Genomic DNA, 12,799 nt, shown 5'->3' on the forward strand with positions numbered 1-12,799 from the left:
ATACCAAAAATTAGGTTCAAATCATGTCCAGATCTGACTGAACTAGGGAAAAAGGCAAGGAGATACAATGATTAAACTGTTCTGACCTTGTTTCTTTGGGCAGTGGAAGCAACCAAAAACTGAGTGTATGCGATCTAGTGGTCCATGATCACTACAGTGGCAATGAAATGGGTAGCTGCCATTTATCAGAGTTTATTTCCTCTTATTTTCAAATTCTTACTATTCTGACCTTGTCTTTTACTTGTTCATTATTTTAATGGGTAAGACTGAAGATGAAAAATAAAAGGAAGACCATAATAAAACTAGTGGAGAAGTGTAAAAGTCATTTGGAGCTTTCAATAATAAAGATTTTGTTTTGGGAAAATATTTTGAAATGGTCTTTAGGACTTGTAACATTTTCTGTGTACACAGTTTACTCATCACATACTTATAACAAACCTTATCAAATGGGTATTATGAGTAATACAATCTATCTGCAGACTTGTTTCTCCTTATGTCATCTTTGGGTTCGATCACGTTCCCAGTAAAGCCACAGGGTGAAAAACTTGATCCTTAGACATGATTTCTTCAAATGTTCACATCAGACCTAATCCTGCAGCTAACGAAATTGTGTAACATTGATTTAAGAGGCATCAGAACTAAGCAAAGATTGGTGCTTTGGAAACTAGCTAGTATCTTTAAATGCAGAGTTCATAGACTAGATCTTTATTTCTTTAGAAAATTCTGTAAAGTATATATTCTAATAAAAAATTCCTATTAAACTCAAGTGTGCAATATGAAAAGCATAACAAAAACATTCCAGAAGCTTATTATTGGACTTGACAAAATATTCATTAACCAGAGTACAAATACTACTAATGAGGCCAGTTTAGTTTTTGAATTACATAAAAAAGGTGGAATCCACGAGACAAAGTCAATTGAAAATTATTTTCTAAAAATTTTGCTTGTTAAAATTCACATTCATGAAGGCATGCACTAAGCATAAGAAACTGGAAATCTCCTGTGCTACTTATAAGCTTCTAAGTACGAAGAAGAAGAGGAATAATGTTGAGAAGAGAATCATTTATTTCTCTGCTTTCAAAAGTTAAAAAAGATAAAAATGAATGAATGGAGAAAGCTGGACAGGAAGGACTGAAAAAAAACCAGACTCAGATTCCACATATATTTTCATCCTATTAAGAAATGGCCTAATGTAGCATTGTCTAATAATAATTTTATTTTACCAGATTCCTCATTTAGGTTTATAACGGTACTTTTGTTCTTAGGTTAGCTGAGTCAGGGGAAAAAAACAAGATTTGAGGGAAACTTACCACAGCCTTTCAGGGAAGTGCTAGTCTCTGCAAAGGTTTTAGACTGCTTCATAAGTGGAATTTATTTGCTTGATTATCTTATGCAATACTGCACTTAAAGTAGTTCTTTGCCATTTCCCTTACCTGCTTGCTTCTAAGAAAAAACAAACACACACTAAAAAGCCATTTGGCAGACAACTATTCTGTAACAGAGTTCTTATTTTCTTATCTGACTGTATTTTAAATCCATTTTTCTTATCATCAGGAAGAACAGTTTCACAAAAGGAACTGTCTCCTCTGCAATGGAGAATTTTAGAGTAGATCTGTAACCAGCAGAACTGGGCTGATTTTCTTCTCTCTTTTGGAGTGTCCCATCATTAGTGCTACAGCTTCACTCACACTGTCACTATTTTTGCTTCAGCTGTTGCTTTCTAACTCTAGTCATCATTGTTGAGCTTTCAGCCTCACTTGGTTGATTTTTAGCTTCAGTGACACTGGTTTCATAGCTTTACACTGCAACACTGAGCATTTATTTTAATTCTACTCTACAATGTTGAAGTAAAAATTCAGTCTTACTGAGTTGTGATTTCAATGCAATCATGAGCTGTTTACCACAGAATATTTAACTGAAGTCATTTTTTGGCTCCTGTTTCTAACTTTGTATGTTGTGTCTTTTCTTTACTTTAATATTCCACAAAGGACAGCAACAGTCCTATCCCTGAAAATAATCTTTTACAACATCATATTCCTCTAGCAGCACAGAATTTAAAGTTTTGGCAACTGGTTACTTCGCCAGTTTCCTATCTGCAAAAAAAAGAAAAAAAGAGATGTCATGAAAAGATTTATTTTCTAATTTCTCTTTATCTCCCTCACAGTGCATTATGAAAGTATTCTGAAAAGATGAGGGGAATGTGGCTCTCAGATAAACTTGGACTAGCAAATATTTCAAATTCAGATGTTCATACTTCCTGACAAATGTATCCCTGTCTAGCAACTTGTGTGTGTGTAAACCCAGCAACATTTCTTTTAATGTTTAATTTGGAAAGATTTTATCTGTACATATTAAACTTCTGCTGCCCCTTTTTCCAGCTGGCAGATGCTTTTCATAGAAATTGACAACACATTATTTAGCTAGTGCTTTTGAAAAGATTCTGAATGCTTTGATACAGGAGGAAGAACAGTTTTAGAGGAGGATAAAAAACAGGCTCATCATTAAAATTCATAAGATGAAAAGATCAGCAGCAACAGAACATAACATTTAGCCCTGCAAAAACAAGATGCCTGACTGGCAGTATAAAAAAAATATGACAGAATCAATAAGCTCCAGAGTGATAGAGACATTACAAAATGAAAAATGATTGCTAGTAAATTCTGGATACTTTTTATTAGCATACTTTAATAGGAAATTAAATTCCTATTAATTTCAGCTAAAATGCCCCAAAGGGAAAAAATCTGACAGGTTGTTAGTTTGCTAATGTGATATACCATTTATAACTTTCCTTCAGAAATTTAGTACTAATTAGTAGTGAGTATGGAATAAAAGAAGGTGAGAAAATAATTTGACTGACACTTGGTTACCTTTGTGAAAAAAGTTTTGTGGTCTCATTTGTATTCTACCAGATTACTGCCAAGAGTATAAAATCCTGCATTAGCATTATTCACATCAAGAAATTTTACCTTTTAGTTGCAGATCACTTAATAACATGAGAAAGAAAAGTGAGTGAACAAAATACTCATCTACTTACATCTGTGCTCAATTTATTGTTAACTGAAATGGGGACAGGATATCACTCAAACTTTAAAAACTTCTGGTTCACTTTTAATCATACATTGAACAAAGAAAAGCATATATAGTTTTTGTGAAGGGTTACTGTAAAAACAATATGATCAAACAAGCAAACCTGTGGGCTTTTTTTTTTTGGCTAGGGGGTTAATGATTAAAACATAAGAAATTCTTTGCTGACCCCCTAAGAGGTATAATCTAGAGAGACATATGTCTTAACTTTTTCCTATTAATATTTAAATATGTCTAAAATACATGCTGTAATTTCAGAAATGCTGACCACATTATAGTTTTTTTTTTTTAACTGAACCATTTCAAGGTGGATTTAAGCAGACTAACTGTAGTCAATTATACCTGAAAATTCTGAGCACAACACAAATTCTAGTGGTTCTATTTAGCAAATATTCTTCAGCTATGTACAGTTCTTGAATACAAGATATTACTCACACTTCCCCCAGCTGGAGAATCTGATTTCTTATGATAGGATGAAGAAACTAATCAAGACAAAAAGGGTGGCTCTGAAATGAACTAGTTCTCATGGTTTCTTTCAAAGCATTGTCGCTTCAGTTCATGAAACAATGAGCAATGATTCTAATATTCAGCTTATGTTATTCAATCTGCAATCAGCTCTCAATTAGACCATAACCGTGGTCTAATGATGGACCATGATGATTCAGCATGCCTTGAGAGCTGAGAAAAGGAGGCATCTTCAAGATACCAATCTCTGTATATCTCATCTCAGTGAAGAAGGCTGTGTCCTAATTCAGAAGCTGAAAACAGGAAGAAGACTTTGAAAGTAATTTATTTGAATTTTAGGATAAACTTAATTTAAACATAAATTGTACACAGGCAATCAAGATGTACTTCAATACTTTTAGTTGACTTAATTCTAGTTGTACTGATGCTCACAATAACAAACCACTACCTTTTTTCACCTCAAAACCCTCTGGCTTCAGCTACAGCAAATACCTATTTCAAGAAGTTCAGGAATTACTGCATGAGACTTGGCATATTCTGAATATATCTCCGACACAGAACTAGAGAAGTGGGAATAAATATGCTCAGTGATGTTTTCAGAATACCACTTTAACCAAACTGTTATCTAAGGCTGTTTTATGAGGGGGAATATTTCAATTTTTTAATTATTGAAAGAAAAAATATTGTCTTTAAAATCCTACATGTCTTTTAGGCACTGCTTATCTCACTTTTGCACTAAACAGCCTACTTCCATGGCTGCAACTTAACTTCTATTTCAGATAAGGGAACCACAGCTTTCACCCTCTTGCAATACAGTTAAGATCTATCACTTGTTATTTTGCTCTGATAATCCATTTTATTTATTTTGAACATTTCATACAGGATACTGAACTTACTACACTTACCTTTTTGGTTTTGGGTGAGGGGAGCGAAAGGGAAATATTAACAAATAATATTTAGAACAAAAGACCCTGTCCAGCTCTCTTCTCATACCTTTCTAACAATTATAAATGCCCAAGCACTTCTGGTCACTGAGTACAAGGCAGGAGAATCCTGGAAAAACTGTTGATTCATTGTATGACAATGCAGGACACTTGATCGCCTTGTGCTTCAGCCAGCTCAACTGGAAAACTGAAAAAGCTGAATCTCCCTGAAATCCTGATGCTGTATCTGAGCAGAGGTATCCTGAGGATATAAATTACAAAATAATATACAGACCAGGTCAGTGGCTTACGATAAACTGGTTAGTTATTCTTTTTATTTTCATGAGAAAACTGATAAACTGCTTTAACAAATTACAAAGAACCTATGAAACATCAATAATGTCATTGAGTGAGTTTGTTAACAGAACTATCTGAACTTGTATGCCCTTTGGACAGTCGAAATCTCCAAATACCATGGCCACTTTCCCTGATTTCTTGTTAGTATTGCAGTAATACTCTGAGATTTCAAATAGGATGTGGTCGATGCAGCACAAACATTCAAGAACATTCAGTTTTTGCTATACAAAGACCACAGTTTAAAACCACACAGCTCGTCTATGCTATGCTCTATGCTATACTATGCAGACTCTATGTTGTGCTCCTATTTTCCACCAAAAGCGGAAACTCCACCAGCTCAGACACTGTAACTCCACATTTTTTACTCATCCTTCTACTTGCATTCTCCTAGGCTCAGCTCCAAAACCTTTTACCTAATAACCTTAAGTTCAGAATTGTTGTGACATGCACTAAAGATCTCATCTCAGAAATGTTCCCTCCCACTTGGCAAGCAAGCTCAGATACCTTTCATCCCTTCTCAGCTCAGAAGTATCCTTACACGCTGCAAGAATTAGAAGGTCAGAGGTAAAGATGGCTGGGGGAACAGACATCATTTTCAAGGAATGCTATACTTTGCCTCTGCTGACTCCTCTACCAGTCAGTCAAAGTGTGACAGAAATTCCAGGAATTAAGTTGAAAGGAAAGAAGTGCAGAGTGAGTTTAGCTCTCTCTGTAGGGTATCTATCTCAGAAGATTCTTAGATCTTTATTTTTTTAATTTCCCTGTATTCTTGTAGCCTGTGAGAATGGCCAGAAGGCTGTAACCATTCACAGCTCTGCAGCTGAGCCAGCTCCATCTCCATGGGTAGCCAGAAGTAGTACAGTAATACTACATTCCTCGTAACGTATCTAACAACTGCTGCATTACTGAAAATGTTATATAGATATCTTTTATTATATTAGTGCTACAGCTTTTCATATCTTCCATTTCTCCTAAAAAACTATTAGGACTCCCTTTACATAGAGCTGGAGCAGCCATTTTGAGAGCTTTCTACTCTCCCCAACTGCTCAACAAAACATAAAATGGGTCTGAACTAGGGATAACATATATTTGAGTATCCCTGACATATCTCAGTTCTGCCCAGAAAACTTTGCCTGGATGGAATCTGAGTATTTTCACCTAGAAGATTTAGCAGGAATGGTAACAGTAGTTTCAACTAGGCTTTTGTGCCTATGGAAACCCTGCGTATGTCCACTGTGCCTGCACAGAAAGGTCAAAGTATCCTGCATCAGACCCAATGAGCCTGAGCTGCACAGATGGTTGGTACATGCACGGAAACTCCAACACATCCTAAATGAACGGGCCCACGTTACTCAGAGAACATATATACAGTATGACCAGTGCCTTCTTAGGGAAATATGGCACCATTATACTTCCTCCTCTGCCCTTGAAATAAGCAACTGGTAACAGTGAAGAAGCTGGAATTGTGCATTTCAACCACTTAAGTGACAGTTAAACCAAAGCATTCTCCTTTACTGATGTTCTTTACCATTTTAACAGAGCAGAGAATCAACTTTATACTAATGTAAAATCTAAAGCGAAAAAGCGTTTATTATTTGATTAATTCCAGCTTCATTTTAGGAGATTTTCACAAAGATTATCTTTCTAATGCAGAGATCATCTGATAGATCTGCCCCCTCATGATGTTCTTAGTCATTTGAGAATGGAAAGCCTATATAAAAGCTTTAGGATCAACAGAGAGAAAGATTCTGGAATGCATTTTAATTCAACTGCAACAAGGTAGTGTAAAGATACCTAAGTTTGTACTAGATCACTATCAAATGTTTATGCCTCTATTTGGGGTTTTTCAGCCTCACTTACATCCTAATTACTCATACTGATGTAGTTTTTTTAGGATCACCTTTAAAACTAACTTTGGTGAGATGATTTTTACATTCAATCTTTATGGCTTTTTTGGTTTTGTAAATTATATTTGATGGAATTTCAGAGTTCAAATTCTTATAGTGAAGTTTGCCACCATGCAATATATTTTTTTCTAACCTTACTTAATTTTATAATCTGTCTCTACAAATTTTCTCTTCTAGAGACATACAAATCATGGAAGTATACATCTCCAGAAGAGGCAGTTGCATAACAGTCCTTTAATTTATTTAATTTTAGAATAATTGAAAGAATTTTCTTAATAGATTCATTTCTTAACTTTCAAATACAGATATGCTCCCTAAAACAAACTGTATTTGAACTACTTGTCAGTATTTATGATGCAATTTCATTTTCTCCCACTCTTCTAACACCTACTTTACTCTCTTCCAAACACCGACCTGATTTTATTTTCAAGGACTTATTTCAAACATTATACTCTTTAGTATGCTGTCTCATCTCTTTGTTAGTACACAATTGATCCTTTCACATGCACACAACATCTCTTTTGCTCTCTCCAAGCACCTATAGATCTTTTTAAGAATATCAAACATTCTTTTTCTATATTACAAGTCATTATCAATATGACTCTAGGCTGGTATTGCACTTTCCTTCACTGTGAAGACCTGTGGAATACCTTAATCGACACATTTTTTTTCTCAGCTGAATGCACTCCAGAACCATTCAATTTAGTAAGAGCCATCTGTGAATGTAAAAGGCCAAAAAAGCTTGTGTTTCTGCATCTTTTAGCCACTGAAACAAATATGTCTCTTAAAAATTAAAATAACCATTAAAAATACAAACTAGTGGCTAAAGAAACCCTTAAAAATATACTGTCCTTGAAAAAAATCATGCTGTTGTCAGTGAATGCATCTTGGTCTGTGACTACTGGTCAGATATTTGCACAAGGCAAATAAGAAAAACAAGGTAATTGCCATAGCAGCTGGCAAATAAATTTGCTTCACAGGGGTTTGTACTTCCAGTGAAAAATCGTAAGAGCTAGAAATTGAAAATGGTAGAAAATCACTGAACTACAGAGTCCATACATTCATACAGAGGTCACACACCATATTTGAAGGCAATTCACCACATACTATTTTATTAGCTAGTGAAATAGAATTATATTGTATGCTGTATGTATATTGTATGTTGCAATGATGAATGCCCAGCTGAAAATTTAAAGTTCCTTTGTATTTCACTAACACCTAACAGGCTTTAGAATCTTTCTTAAAAGGTCACATTATGAATTATTTTGAGATCAAAGCAATAGGATAAAGAGATAATGGAACAAAAGATTAAATACAAAACTTAATTTTTCCAACCAGGATCTCCTTATGCTTCATTACAGTTTAGGAGGAGCCTTCGAAAGAGCCAGAAGAGCCTATGAGATATTTAATATATTGGTAGGGGTGGGTAACAGAAGTAGAGTAAAAACATGCATTAATTTGTTTTCTGCCACTTTGGACATGGATTTCCATAATTAGCAATAAATAGGAAACACACCTAAAAATTGTGTGGCTTTAGTTCTATCTTTTTCCACTATGTTGTTCTTTCTTATCCTTCAGATCAAACATATAAAATGCTCACTGATGATAATCTCACTGTTTTAGTTGTCATCTTCTTTCACTTTCACATAATCTCTAAGGGGCATAATTTGATTCCAGTATGCATATCTGATAGTCTCTTACTACAGAGAACTAAATGAGAACTGTTCTATTCACTATGTCTCAAAATTTCAAGTTCCTGCCCTCAGCGATTACATTTGCACTAGCCTTCCTGACACACAGAATGACATCTTCCATTTTAATTTGTTTTGTGGTTAAGGTTTCTTATACCAAAAAGGCACTTAATACACTTTATTTAAATTCACTCTGTAGCATAGGAGATGTCTTCCATAATAGGTGTAATTTTAAACCTATACAAAAGATTTGTCTTTTTCTTTGTAACTGATCAGATTTCTTTTTCCTTTTCAATCAATGTCTCATACCTACCCACGCAGCTGTCACATTAATTCTGCCTTGGGAATTCAAATTAACAAACTGAAGAGATTTCCATTTTTACTTAGGTGCATATGTTTTATCAGCATCAAACTTAAGTAGTTTGATAGTAATAATGAGAAAGATTGTCAGGTTAATAGTAACTGCTAATTCCTATAATAATTCCTTTAAATTTATCACCTGCTGTACGAGCAAATAATTTGCTTAGTAACTGAAACCGTTTTGATAATGAAAATATTTACTGCAACTTTTAAACTTATTATGCATTATAAGGATTTATTATTACTGCAAAAGGAAAGAAACAGGACACATGCCATTTCATTCAATTTCATTCTCAACGGGATGACACAAACTTGGTGAAAATAGATATATTCATTAGACCTATTGGTTAGTGATCTATCAAAGGGACAAATGAAAGAAATAAAGAATTAACTTCCACACAGCTTCTCTGACCTTACTATTCCTTACCTTTTTTGCTACATCTTCACATGCAAAGTCACAATTACAACTCAATGCTATATATTCCAATGGTTATTTGGCTTACAGCAGTCAGCATAGCCTATTTATATTTAGTTATATTTAATCGCAACAATAACAGTGATCGTGCAGTTTATTTCATAGTTTCCCCTAGAAAAAAACAGCTCCCACAATTTTATCTTCTCTGCTTCTGTATCTTAATAACCCTACCCCTCACTAACTGTTACACCAATATTTCAATACTCTTTTCCTTAGCTCTCCAAGAATGTCAAACTACCCTGCATGTTTTTTTTTAACACCTGATCGTTTCCACTGACTCTTATTAACTATGACTCCCTTTCTGCCAGGAAAGGGCAGCAAGAACAGACAATAGCTGCCTGGAACAGCATGAGGAAAGAGTCATATTTTTCAGCTTGGAAAGGAGAAAAGTAAGAGAAATCTATAGGCTGAATTCTATAAAGCCAAAATTGGGAGGAAAAAGGCAAAAAAAGATCAAGCACTATTTCCCATAACTCAAGAACTAAAATCACCCAATAAAGTTACTGCATGCAAATTACAGGCTAGAAAAACAACCTAAAGGAATAATTTTTGCATGCCACATAAAGTTAACACTGTGAAAATTCATTGCTATGGAATGTTGTGAGTACCATAATTAGTTCAAAAAAGGATTAAAAAGAAATGAGAATGTATTCATTAGTGGCTAAGAGCTATAATGTTCTGTATAGTCTGGCTCAGAAATCCCTAAATCACTGATTATGGTTGGATGTTTTTTTTCTTATAGTCCTTCCCTAACTATCTGCTTAACAGTCACTGTTGGAGACTGGACGCTGATCTGGATACATCCCTGATTTGATCCAGTGTATCTGCACTTACGTGCATAGATGTAAACTCTGATGTTAACATGAGAAGATGCTAAACTATACTGTTAAATCATAATATGTTCAGATATATCCTGTCCTCCTTTTTATGTGGTCGAATTAGATATCTACCCAACAAATATATTGTTTTAACAGGATTACTTATATGAATACACTTATTCGTCTGTGTAAATTATGCAGTCCTGGGGTCCTCAGAGATCTTCAAATCCTCCAGAAGCAAAAACCTTGCATTATAGGCTGTGCAATGTCTAGCATGTTGATAGCTCCAGGTAAGTTACTGCTTTTGTATCTGTTTATCAAAAAAAGACTGTATAAACAAACTTATTCTATGCACTTATTTTAAATAATTCTTCTGCAGTGTGCCACATATATGCTACTGAGGGTATATTTCAGTTTCTGTGGTGACTTACTGATCACCTTTTCACTTCTCAGGAAAGTCACAATATTGATATAATTCTACATAAACCCAGAAATTATTATGTGTGTAAATTACACACAGTTGCTTGAAGCAGTGATCATCCTCTGAGGGATAAATACTTTTATATATTACATAAAGTTTCATTTTCAATTGCACATGATAACAAGTTTCTGTTGCTCCTGGGAAGGAAACCAAAGTTTGTCAATTTCAAAGAAAAATGAACACAGATGTTTAAAAATACTACTGTGTCACTAGGCAAGATTAAATGTAACTTCACATTAAATTTATATCTAACTTCTACTCAGTATTACTTTTCTTCTGCAAGTAAATGCATTTAGTTATAATTTATTAAACCATTCCCTCCCCCCCAAAAAAAAGAAAAAGAAAAAATGGTACCTGCCAATTTATGGCTAGGAATGGTCTGTAAAGTAGCATGAATAAAAGTAAAACTTGCCTTTTGTTTTCTTCTAGGCAATAAAAAAGCTGAAACATACTGGATCTCATTGTTCTACCCCATAATATCCCCTTTCTGCCACATTCATCTCAGCCTTACAGCACTGTAATGCCATTGGCTACAACACAATTGACCATCACTGTAACAGTCTGGAAGGGAAAATCAGATTCATGTTCTAGAGAAACTCAACAGCTTGAAATGACAGAATGAGGAGGAGGATAGTAGCTCAAAACCTTGATGCAGAATGTTCTGAAACTATCTCATGTCAAACCAACTAATGGTGGGATAGCCAACCTGGACAAAGTTTTCATTTGCGTATGAAAACATTACCAAAGACTCCACTGATTCTACCAGGTTGGCAAAACAAAAAAAAAAAAAAAAGAAAAAAAAGAAATGGAAGTCAAAGCCTTTTGACAGACAAGGCTGTTATATATAGTGTCAAGACTACTGCCATGACTTGCAGCTCTGGTGGTTCAGATGGGATGTTAGGAATAGCGTTTCACTTCTGTAATTGCCCAGAGAAGTTATGCAATCTCCACCCTTGGAGTTTTCCAACACTTGGCTAGCCAAAGCCATGGAACACCTGATTCAGTGTTAGTGATAATCCTGCTTTAAGAAGAAGGCTGGACTATGGGATCTTCAAAGGTCCCTTTTAACCAACATTTATATGATTCCAAGATCAGTTATTGAAGTCAACTCTCCATGGCAAAAGAAAAGGGGAGCAGAAAAATAACAGAAGAATTTGAGTAACACCCATACTGTCAGCATAATACAAAGCCACCAAAGTTTCTGTGTAGTAATAGCTAAATACATCACAGTATGAGAAGCATGCAACACAACAAGCACCATCGTACCTGTGCATGTTCCTTCCCTGTGCTGCCAGATACCTACCCATAACGGCTTAACTAGCACAGATTTGGCTGTCAGCTCTATGTATTTGCTCAATACCTGAGGTAATAGCTTGTTTCTGAGTGCCAGCTGACTGGTGGAGCAGGCATCAGTGTGTGTCCAGCAAAGCTTAGCAACCCTGGATCAGCTTGAACCCAGGCAACTGGGAACTTTGCACTGTATTCCTAGCAATAAGAAAAATTGTATTGGGATGCCAAGACAACTCTGTAGATTTGGATGTATTACAGTTTGGATATATCAGACCTCTGTGTCGCCAAAGTGGAGCTAAACTGTTCTGGACTGAACAGGTCCTGGAACAAGCACAACCACAGCTATGCCATGTTCTACTGGGGTTTGACTGGAGTCACCTCTGCCCACAGCCAGCTCAGGGGACTCCCTATGCACTGCGCAGTTATCTGCAAGTTGAATAAATCATTTATGGACAACAGAGACTTGACTCTCTGCTCCATGAGTGAATTTGACTAAATCACAATGCTAAATACATGTTTTTACTTGCAGTATCTAGTCTGCAGAGTTTACACTTTAACTAGACAAGACTGATAAATGATGGGAGAAAGCACAATTATCACATGGATAAGCCTGGATATAGAGTGATTAAGTTATTTTAAAAAGATCAAACAGGAAATCTGTGGGGAAAATTAAAGATTAAGCCATATTTACAAATTCTTAGCCTAGGCACAGGACCATTTCTCCTCAAACAATGCAGGCTAGAACTAACATGTGTAAGCGAAACATATGAAATATCTAGAAATCTTCATTCTATAATGTAAAAAGAAGAGCATGATTGATGAGTCTACCTCTTATATAATAAACTATGTTCTTCTCTTTTTTAAAAAAAGCCCATTAAATTTTTTTCTTCATTATTCTACAATCTGAAATTCAACAAGACCTATGTCAAAATAGGGTGATCTTTCTTT

General features: G+C 35.1%; 1 protein-coding gene across 7 annotated transcripts in view; it reads right to left on the reverse strand.

Annotated features, from left to right (window-relative positions):
* TUSC3 (tumor suppressor candidate 3) overlaps nucleotides 1–12,799 on the reverse strand; it is a 144,802-nt gene that overhangs the window by 14,468 nt on the left and 117,535 nt on the right. For 2 of the 7 annotated variants that reach the window (XR_010389058.1, XR_010389059.1), the window contains exon 8: nucleotides 439–4,734. The exons of 3 other annotated variants lie outside the window; for them this stretch is intronic. The gene's annotated coding sequence lies outside the window, so the exon portion shown is untranslated. Of the gene's footprint in view, nucleotides 1–438; nucleotides 4,735–9,835; nucleotides 10,391–12,799 lie in introns of those variants that run through there. 2 more of the 7 variants (XR_010389060.1, XM_064511114.1) reach the window with 2 other exon arrangements.

This window comes from Dromaius novaehollandiae, chromosome 4 (assembly GCF_036370855.1).
Source record: "Dromaius novaehollandiae isolate bDroNov1 chromosome 4, bDroNov1.hap1, whole genome shotgun sequence".
NCBI classification, from domain to species: domain Eukaryota; kingdom Metazoa; phylum Chordata; class Aves; order Casuariiformes; family Dromaiidae; genus Dromaius; species Dromaius novaehollandiae.